Here is a 10,300-nt window from a genome sequence, read left to right as displayed (position 1 = left end):
TTTTTTTTTTTTTAAAGATTTTATTTATTTATTTGAGAGAGAGAGAATGAGAGACAGAGAGCACGAGAGGGAAGAGGGCAGAGGGAGAAGCAGACCCCCTGCTCAGCAGGGAGCCCGATGCGGGACTCGATCCCGGGACTCCAGGATCATGACCTGAGCCGAAGGCAGTCGCTTAACCAACTGAGCCACCCAGGCGCCCTCCAATTCACTCTTAACAGCAGTTCTTATAGACCATCTCCCTATTCTAGCCTTCTGGGTATTGTTTGCCCATTCAATGTGTGCTGCAATGAACAGCAGTGTTTGGTAGGCCACACTATTCATGAAGCACCACTAAGAATTAGGAGTTGGAATGGGCCAAAGTAGGAGCAGTAGTCCAGAGACAAATGCTTAGACTTGGATCTGCCATTAGCTATATAATCCTGACCAAACCTGTGACTGTATCCTTCAACTGACTAAACTGCCGAAGAACATGATCCACCCGGCTCTCCACAAAGGCTCACTCTGAAAGCGCTTCGCGAAGTCAAAGGGGGGGGGGGGGGATCCAATGCAATAAAAACAACAGCTCTAGGATTTAAAAGAGGGAAAAAAAGATTAAGAAGTTAAAAAAAAAGTTATATTGGAAGAAAACAGGTTAAATAAACAAAGATCGCTAAGGGGGCGGGGGGGGGCGGGGGGAGACAGACACCAAGGGCATCAATAACTCCAACCTACCCTGTTTTTTCCTTTTATCCCTGATGCTTTGTCCTGCCTTTAGTGGTCCAGTTTTAAATAAAAGAGAGATGCTAACACAGGCCACAGGTAAACATCCTGCTCCTCCCATTCTAAATATTCCAAGTATTGGTACTAAAAATAATTACTAGGCAACTCCAAGGGTAAATAAAATGTCTATAGTTATGTTTTACAAGGCTAAAGAATACTGGTTACTAGAGGCCCTTGCCTGTGGACTGCAAGAATCGTCTAGATACATTTTTGCGATGTATACAAATATCATTACAATGTATACCTAAAACTAATGTGTCACGTATACGTCAAAGAAAAAAAAAAATGAAGATTTGCCTGCATAATCTGGATGGCAAACATTATAATGCAGTACTACTGTGTGATTTCAGTGCTTCCATCTGCATTTATAACTAATATATAATTTTACAAGTTAGTACTAATTTCACTGTATTAAACAGGCGGGTTTAATATATATTTGTTAGATTCTGCCATGTGAAGGACAAATGACACCATTGCCAGTACAGATGAAGGTGCCACAGTATTTTAACAGGAAAAAACAACAACTGGTAAATAACTACAGTGCAACAGGAGTGGCACTCCCAACTCCAATCAGTACCATGTTCATGCTGAAAGCTTGTTTCACATCATCCCTAACATTACATTAACGCAGATTTGAATTTTACTGGATGTGTAATTTCACCTGGTTTTATAATCTTGTACATATATTGTTTTATAGTCAAATAAGAGTTTCATATCTGGCTTTATGCTTATATATATACTTCAGTGGCATTAATAATAATTTGAGTCAACAACGGGTCTCTTGTGTTACTCAAGTTTGAGAAAAATTTGCAAAATGTCTAAACCGCTCAAGTCCTGCTGGTTTTTCAAAGGAAAAGACTCGCTGAATACTTACTATGTGCAAGGGCTGTGCTAGCTGCTGTAATTCATGATGCCTGCACCTGTAATATCAGATACTTCATAAATACTTACACATAATCAGTGGTTGATTCACCATGACCTTTTCCTCTTCCCCCCTCTTTAGTACGTTAATATCGTTTCTGAAGTGGGTCTAACATAACTTTACTTGGGAGGCAGTAGCCGCTGTAATTTTTCAGCAGATAAGTACTTGGCTTCCTTCTGGCACTGAGGCTTTAAGTTAGGACGCGAGCGGAGAGAGTAATTTCATACACAGAAAACAGGCTGAGGAGTCGGTTACCTGAGTCCCTCAATCGAGCCAGTTCCTGCCGACGTTTCTTTCGTTTCGCCTTCTTCAGGGCGGCCCTGTACTTTTTGTGGCTGGAAGATTGAAACAGGCACACACCAGCGTCAATTGACCGCACCTGTGGCGCTGCCTGAATGCCACCCCCCGCCCCGCACCCCGCCGCGCCCAGTGACAGGAAATCGCTCGGGTGCCCGGCAGTGAAATCTTGCTTCCCAGGTTTTAATTACGGAACACGCATTTACTATCGCCTCGTCATTCCACGACTAGATGGCAGGTCTTTTCCATCCCGCCACCTGTTCCCCTCCTCGCCTCCCTGAACCCACAGACGCCCGTGACAGTCCGGGGCGCACCCCCGGGAAGGACTCCAGTGGCCGCAGTGGCTCGCCTGCTTGGCCCAACTCCCCTTTCCTTCCTGCTTACACATCCTCCATGTCCAGCCTCGGGAAGCTCCGTCCCCTCTTCTCGTCGGCTCATCTCCCCCAACCCAGCTTACCTTGGTTTCTCCGGAAACATCATCTTCTCGGACGCCGCCATCTTGCCAGGGCGCCACACAGCACCCCCCCGCGACCAGAGGTGGCCGGAAGAGGCGGGTTTAAGAGAAAGGGCGCGGCCACGCGCAGGCGCAGGTGCCGCGGGGAATGGGGCGGAGGGGAGGACGCCTCCGCCTGGGAGGAACAAAGACGGAAGACTGGAGGTTCCGGTAGGCGGCTAGTCTTCCAAAACTCTGCATAAACGTCTCCTTCCCGAAAATTCCTACCCCTCCCTGAAAGTAATTTTTCCCTCCTAGCGCTCCCCCATTGCCTTATCACTACCTGCCCCCACACCAGAGTGGTCTGTCCTGTGTCTGGAAGTTAAAGTCACACTTCTCTGTCTCTCTCTCTTGTCCTCATCCACTCACGAGACCTCGTCCCACGCACAGTCACTCGCCTAGCTTCCCAGCCCTACTTGTCCAGGCTCCTCCTTCTGCGGTTCCACCTATCAGCCCCTCAGACAAACTCCAGAGTCCGCCCCCTTCCATTCACACCTGCCACCTCTATAGGGAAATCAACACTTGGGCTGCGAACGTGTAACCTCTGCTCGCAAGGAATATGCAATCTAGAGGCAGAAAAGGACCAATGCATAGATAAAATGATATAGTACAGGCAACGTAGTTTACTTAACAGTCCACCGGGGATTCAGGGAGAACTGATGCCTGAGTTTTGCAGGAAGGTAGCCTTTACCCAGGTGGAGAAGGGTGAGATTCCCAGGTGGGAATGGTAAATCGGCATAAGCAAAGGCACTGAGAAGTGAAACAATGTGGAATCGGCCAGACCCCCAAGAATTTTGGCAATCGAATTTAAAGGGAAGTTCCAGAGTATCAAGGAACACAGTGTAGAGATGGGCTGGGCCTGGGTTATGTAGACGGGCCTAGTAAACCATGCTCAGAGGCTCTAATTATGTTCTGTAGCCAACAGGGAACCATCGAAAAGCTTTTAAGTTGAGGTTTGTTGTCATATTTGTGTTTTAGGTAAATTACTCTGGTTTGCAATATAAAGGACGAAGCTGGACTATCACAGTCTAGATGAGCAATTAAACTGGGGCAGTGAGAGTAGGATTGAGAAAGTAAAACCAGCCCTGCTAATAATCAGACTGTGATGTACATATACAAGGGCAGAGACAAGACCAAGAACAAAAAATGCTTCTCTTGAGGACATGCTGCGGCTGCAAAATGATTAACAATCCCCATCTTTCGAGGAAGATTGGATAACTTCCCTGGCCTAGCTTTGTTCCTCTCTCCTCCAAATCAAAATCACTGAGGTACCCAATTACTAAACTGCCCCTGCTTCTAGTCCATCCTTGGAATCATTCAGCAGACGCCCAAAGTGCATAAAGCCTTGCCCTATTCCCTCTTGCAGAGACACTTGGAATAATACACCTCCAAGTTGACCTTGTCCAGCTCAGTGCATCAGTAATTAGTGTCATAAACTTTGAAGTTGGACAGACAGGGAAACCCAAGCCTTGGCTCTCTGATCTTGAGTAAACTCCTTAATGTCTAGTCCTCAGTTTTCTCATCTGTATAAATCAAGGTAGTGATAATAGTTTCCAAGTGCGTACTGTATGTTGGCATAGTGCCTGACAACAGTGTTTCTGACATGTTAGCTGTTGTATCATCATCACTGATGTGAAAACTCCCTTACCTCCTCAAGAGTGGGTTGGTACTTGTCCTGCATATGTTCCTAGCACAAGTATTTCACCTTTGTAACACCTATCACACTATATTATACTTTGTTGCCTTCACAAAGCTGCTTCTTGCAATAAATTTTAAATTCCTTGAAGGTGGAGACTTAGTTACAGCCCCTGACTAGAGAATGCCCTGAGTGGCAAAAACTGTAGCTGTGCAAATCACCAATTTTGCTGGTTCCTGTGACCAGGAAAATCGTAGAGAATCATTGAGAATTGCTACCATTCTGAAAGTGTGACTGGGTTGCTGTAACATTTCTTATGAGTTAGACCAGACTTTTCTGTCAGAACACTAAGTAAGAATGTCTCCTAGGAAGGGCGCCTGGGTCACTTGGTTGAGTGTCCAACTCTTGATTTCGGCTCAGGTCATGGTCTCAGGGTTATGAGACTGAGCCCCACGTTGGGGGCTCCACACTCAGCGGGGAGCCTGCTTGGGATTTTCTCCCTCTGGCCCTCCCCCTGCTGCACACACACTCTCTCTTTCTCTCTCTAAAATAAATAAATAAATCTAAAAAAAAAAAAGAATGCCTTCTAGGAAGATGCTCCCAATTAAAAAAGGATACAGACTTAGATTTTATTTTATTATGATTTACAAATGAATGTAAATCTTTTATAGGCATTAGACATTTATCCTCAACAATTAACCACTGAATTCATTTTCATGAACAAGCTTGAACTGCTCAAATTAACTTCATTACATAAGTTATTCTAAAAGCCAATTTCACCTCAAATTATACCTACCCGCATTTGAATTCAATAAATCATTAGATAAAAATAAAGTATGTAGGGGCGCCTGGGTGGCTCAGTTGGTTAAGCGACTGCCTTCGGCTCAGGTCATGATCCTGGAGTCCCTGGATCGAGTCCCGCATTGGGCTCCCTGCTCGGCAGGGAGTCTGCTTCTCCCTCTCCCACTCCCCCTGCTTGTATTCCCTCTCTCGCTGTGTCTTTCTCTGTCAAATAAATAAATAAAATCTTTAAAAAATAAAAAATAAAAAAAATTTTAATGCAAAGATACATTGTACTATGATATCCTAATAAATAGAACAATGTAATCTTTACTCTGCAACATAACATTTTTCTTGGTTCCTGACATATACCATCTACTTATTCTCAGGTATGTACATTTTAGTTTATCCCCCCTCTATGGGAAAATGTCTAAACTTTAATTTTACATCATCAGTAGAAAATAGAAAATAAAATGACCAAAGAATGACCCATAAATGTATCCCACATTTATTGCAAGCATAAAGGGAGAGCAAGAAAAAAAATGTCTACTCTCTGAAAGCCAGACTGGGACTCTTTGAATTAACTTGGTTTTTTTCTTGCTCTAGTAGGACTATGGTACTAGGATTCATTGAATGGTCAGTGCAGAAATTCTCAGGAAAGGATATTTCATTTCTCACCTACCATTCATTTCAGGATTAGTCACCAGATTTATTCAGGGACATACTGTGGGGTCTCAAGTCCTCTCCAACTGTCATTGCTATACCAAGGGCTTTATATATTTTCCAGATTACAGTTATTACCTAAGATAGTGAAATAAAATACTTAATGTATATTAATATGAAAAGTACATGCAAATCTATATTTATACAACTGATTAAAAGAGGAAAGAACTGGGGTGCCTGGGTGGCTCAGTCGGTTAAGTGTCTGCCTTCAGCTCAGGTCATGATCCTGGGGTCCTGGGATCGAGCCCCACATCGGGCTCCCTGCTCAGCGGGGAGTCTGCTTCCCTCTCTCCTTCTGCCCCCCACCCCCAGCTCATGCTCTCTCTTGCTCTCTCTCTCAAATAAATAAAATCTTAAAAAAAAAAAAAAAGAGGAAAGAACTATGCATCAATAATGTTTATTACTTGATTCTTTTGTTTGGTGATAAGCGCTAAGCAACACAACTACTGGTGGTTTGAGAAGGAATGCTGGCAGAGTCGATATCCCCACCTAGAACCCAAACCAAAGTACCATTTCTGAAGAGTGGTTGAACTCAAAAAGTGGGAATCAGAATGTACACAGGGATGACAAGTGTCTTAGTCTGTTTGGGCTGCCATAACAATGTACCATAGACTGGGGAGCTTACAAACAACAGTAATTTATTTCTCACAGTTCTGGAGCCTGGAAGTCCAAGATCAAGGTGCCAGCAGATTCGGTATCTGGTGAGAACTTCCTCACTGGCTCTTTGATGGCCATCTTCTTGCTGTATCCTCACATGGCTGAAGAAGTGAGAGAACTCTCTGGGGTCTCTTTTATAAGGGCACTAACCCCATCATGAGGCACCACCCTTATGACCTAATCACCTCCCAAAGGCCCCACCTCCTAATACCATCACATTGGGGGTTAGGTTTCAACATATGAATGGGGGGGCCATAAACATTCAGTTCCTAATAAGAATGCATTACTATTTACATGTAAAGTAGCCAGTATTGTTTAGATGTACTCATTATATGATTAAAATTAGAGCCTATTCGCTTAAATAAACTATATCCATTTTTGCTCAGTAACATTTTATAGGAAAGAATTTAACCAATAAAGTTGAATTAAAAGGACAATAAAACATTAAGTAGAATAGGTATCAAGTAAATAATGTTGGTTCTTCTAGTGACACAGAAAAATACCTGAAGTGATTACAGTACTGTAATTTTGCTAATACTGCACCAAAAGAAATGTGTCCCTCGGTGAGCAAGGGAAAGACATCTTCCCCAGTTTTTTTGAGGGGGATGCCTGCTTTTAGAATAGCCAACTTTACCCTAGCCCACGTAGCTCTGGAAAGGAGAAAAGGACTGGCAGCTTGCCCTATTGGAATGTCAGCGGATTGTGCACTGATCTGACAGAGGTGAGCTGAGGAGTGGGTGGTTTTTGTTTTCCTGCTTTTCTAATAAATCTGTTAGGAGTTTTCCAGTCACTTTCCGATCTACATGGTAAAGGATGTCCCACTAATTGTAGAGATATTGTACATATTAAAAAAAAAAAAAACTAATAGGAAGAAAAAGCCATTCAACAAATATTAATATTGTAAAGGAAGTGTTTTATTATAATATTTAATGATGATGAGCAGCAATGTTAATACAAAATTCTTTCTCAAGCCCTCTGACAGACCTCAAGCCCATTTTCCCCCTTCAAGTTTAGGAAGGTACAAGTAAAACACTTTTGGAGGCAAAAAAGACAAAAAGTTTCTTGTTAGGGTGTATAGTAGCCCCGGAATCTGCAGCACCCCTTTGGAGATCATATGGTTAAGGTGGAACCACACATCCCCAAGGCAGTTTCCATAACCTCTACGGAGAAGGTGACCAAGAATTTATCATGCAAACCAGGACATGGTTGAGAGTGAGAGGATGCTGTTAATAATCACACCAGAACACCAGGTGCAAGTGAATCATGAGTGGCAAACCGGGACACGCCCAATAAACACATCTTTGTAGCTCTAAGATTTAAGGGCAAATCAGGCATTGGTACATTGGTTCTCACTCCAATTTGGAAGACTCATTGCAAGAGAATTTTGCATGAGGAGTTTGCAAGAGGCCTGGGAGGGAAGCCCATGTGCTCTGGAAAATGTGTGTCTTGTGTGTTTACCCTTTTAAATAAAGGTAACTATGGTTTGAACAGATCAATTATATACAGTTAACATAAACTTCCCCCCCCCACATTTACCTTTTTAAGAATTTTATTCATTTTCTTCCCAGAGAAGGCGTGCATTTTAGAAGCAAATGCTTTCGCCCCCTCCCTTTTTTAAGAGCAGATATCCCCCCAAACTTACACAGACAACTCCAACCTTATTTGTTTCCTACTGAATGTATTATTTATTTATTTATTTATTTATTTATTTTTAAAGATTTTATTTATTTATTCATGAGAGACAGAGAGAGAGAGAGGCAGAGGGAGAAGCAGGCTCCCAAGGAGCAGGGAGCCCGATGCGGGACTCGATCCCAGGACTCCGGGACCATGACCTGAGCCGAAGGCAGACGCTTAACCATCCGAGCCACCCAGGCGCCCGTATTATTTATTTTTAATTGTGGTAAAAGACACATAAAATTTACCATCTTAACCTTTTCCAGTGTACAGTTCAGTAGTGTTAAGTCTACTCATCCAACCTTACCTTGCAGATCAGATGATTAGCATACTAATGAAAGAAATACTACTAGTAAATGCAATATGAGTTTGAACACAGGCTTATAGGCAACTAGAAACATTCCAAGATATTTACAAGCAAAGGCAACAATGGCATGGATTCCTCAGAATATATAGAATTCTCTAGATTTTTAGCCATTAAGTTTCTCTCCTTATTACTGTAGCAAAAGTCTTCTAAACCACTGTTTAAATTGGGAAGTTTATGTTGAGCGCCTGCCTTGCAAAGAACCTCAACTAATGAAATAAAGTTCAGACAGTTTTCAAGGGAAGTCAAGATAGTTCTGTCATTGTGGAAAACATTATATTTTATGAAACAGTGTACAAACAATGCAAAATAACACTATAAACTATAGACTGTTATATTACTAGTCTTTCGAAAAAGATTTCTGTAAATATGTCATGAAAGAATTTTAAATTCTAGGCACTTCAGGCATTTTCTTTAAAATGTTCTGCATATGCTTTCTATATGATCAAGTCCTGAAGTAATATATCTAATCTTCAGAAGTGCAAAAGGATTCCCAGTTATAAGTAAAATCTTGTTTTCTTTGAACTACAAAATATTTTTTCTATACCATAAATTGATAGTAAGCATATCATGTACTAGGAATGACAACTGAAGATCAGGGCAAATACTGAGAAGGCCTCATAAAAGAATATACATTCATGTTTTAAAATAAAATATACCTAAAACCATGGCCAATGTTCAGCGAGCCAGGAAGTACCAGTTTGGGCCCTAGGGTTGTTTCTGAAAGGCCTGCCTTCTGGATGGTGTCTGTGCCTTTCTAGTTGTTAAATATTTTGATTACCATCCCTACTTATAACTCTACAGAGCTACTAATAAACATAAAAGGGCAGCGCAGAAATATCAGACATAAAAAGACATTACAATTACCAACAGGTTGCTGTAAGGAGAAACTCCCGTCTTGTGCTGCTACTTCAGCGTTAGATGTCATTATCAATAAAATTAAGAACTCGTTTACCAAAGAGCTTTCCTCAAAGACTGACAAAGCACTGCCACACCAAGAAATGCATATCTATAATTATTATTAAATGCAGGTGTTTAGAATAGTCCAGTTAGCAATTTTTAAAAAGCTAGTATTTATTAAAGCAAAGTACTGCTTAGAGATGAGCACCTTAGGGGGTCACTTGGCTAGTTGAAGGCTGGGGTTTCGCTTGTATATTCAGTACATAATCATGACGGAAGGAAGAGCGGACAGTGCGATTCATTAGGGGCTGAAGGGGGCGGAAATTGTCCACCATTCTTTTCTCTTTCTCCCCCTCTGAAGTGAAAAGCAGGGTCCGAAACTGTTCAAGCTAGAAATAGAAGTAGGAAGCATAAATAATTTCAACAGAGTAACAGCTTAACTTTCATTTTTACAATTCTGAAACATTCTTCCACAACTAGATACAGTACAACTTCTTTCTGGGTAGGAATGCCTTTCACTACTAGATAGGGATTAAAATGTGTAGGGAGGAGAGTGAGAGGAGGTGGTAAAGCCAATGTGGTACTTGGAATCTGAAGACTGGGGGTCAAAGGCCCTGTCCCCCACATATTGGCCACTTGCCAAGGACAAGTTACTTCATCTTTGATTCTAGGAACCTCATCTTCATTGTTTTAAAGATTTTATTTATTTATTTGAGAGAGAGAAAGAGAGAGCAAGCACAAGTAAGGGGGAGCAGCAGTGGGAGAGGGAGAAGCAGGCTCCCCGCAGAGCAGGGAGCCCAACGCCGGACTTGATCTCAGGACCCCGGGATCATGACCTGAGCCGAAGGCAGACGCTTAATCGACTGAGCCACCCAGGCGCCCCTAGGAACCTCATCTTTTTTTTTTTTTTTAAAGATTTTATTTATTTATTTGAGAGAGAGAGAATGAGAGACAGAGAGCATGAGAGGGAGGAGGGTCAGAGGGAGAAGCAGACTCCCTGCCGAGCAGGGAGCCCGATGCGGGACTCGATCCCGGGACTCCAGGATCATGACCTGAGCCGAAGGCAGTCGCTTAACCAACTGAGCCACCCAGGTG

The 10,300-nt window shown here is 42.4% G+C and overlaps 1 long non-coding RNA gene across 1 annotated transcript; it reads right to left on the bottom strand.

Annotated features, from left to right (window-relative positions):
- Positions 1-42: 42 nt before the first annotated feature.
- Positions 43-10,114, bottom strand: LOC145719681 (uncharacterized). Its single transcript, XR_014142543.1, has 4 exons — positions 6,260-10,114; positions 2,436-5,688; positions 1,937-2,016; positions 43-1,679 (listed from the first exon to the last, which is right to left on the bottom strand). It is a non-coding gene; the product is annotated as an uncharacterized LOC145719681 (long non-coding RNA).
- Positions 10,115-10,300: the final 186 nt, after the last annotated feature.

Source organism: Leptonychotes weddellii, unplaced genomic scaffold (genome assembly GCF_054177405.1).
Source record: "Leptonychotes weddellii isolate Sample4059 unplaced genomic scaffold, ASM5417740v2 HiC_scaffold_6286, whole genome shotgun sequence".
Lineage (NCBI taxonomy): Eukaryota > Metazoa > Chordata > Mammalia > Carnivora > Phocidae > Leptonychotes > Leptonychotes weddellii.
Note: the sequence above shows the minus strand (reverse complement) of the source record. Positions and strands in the feature narration are given on the sequence as shown.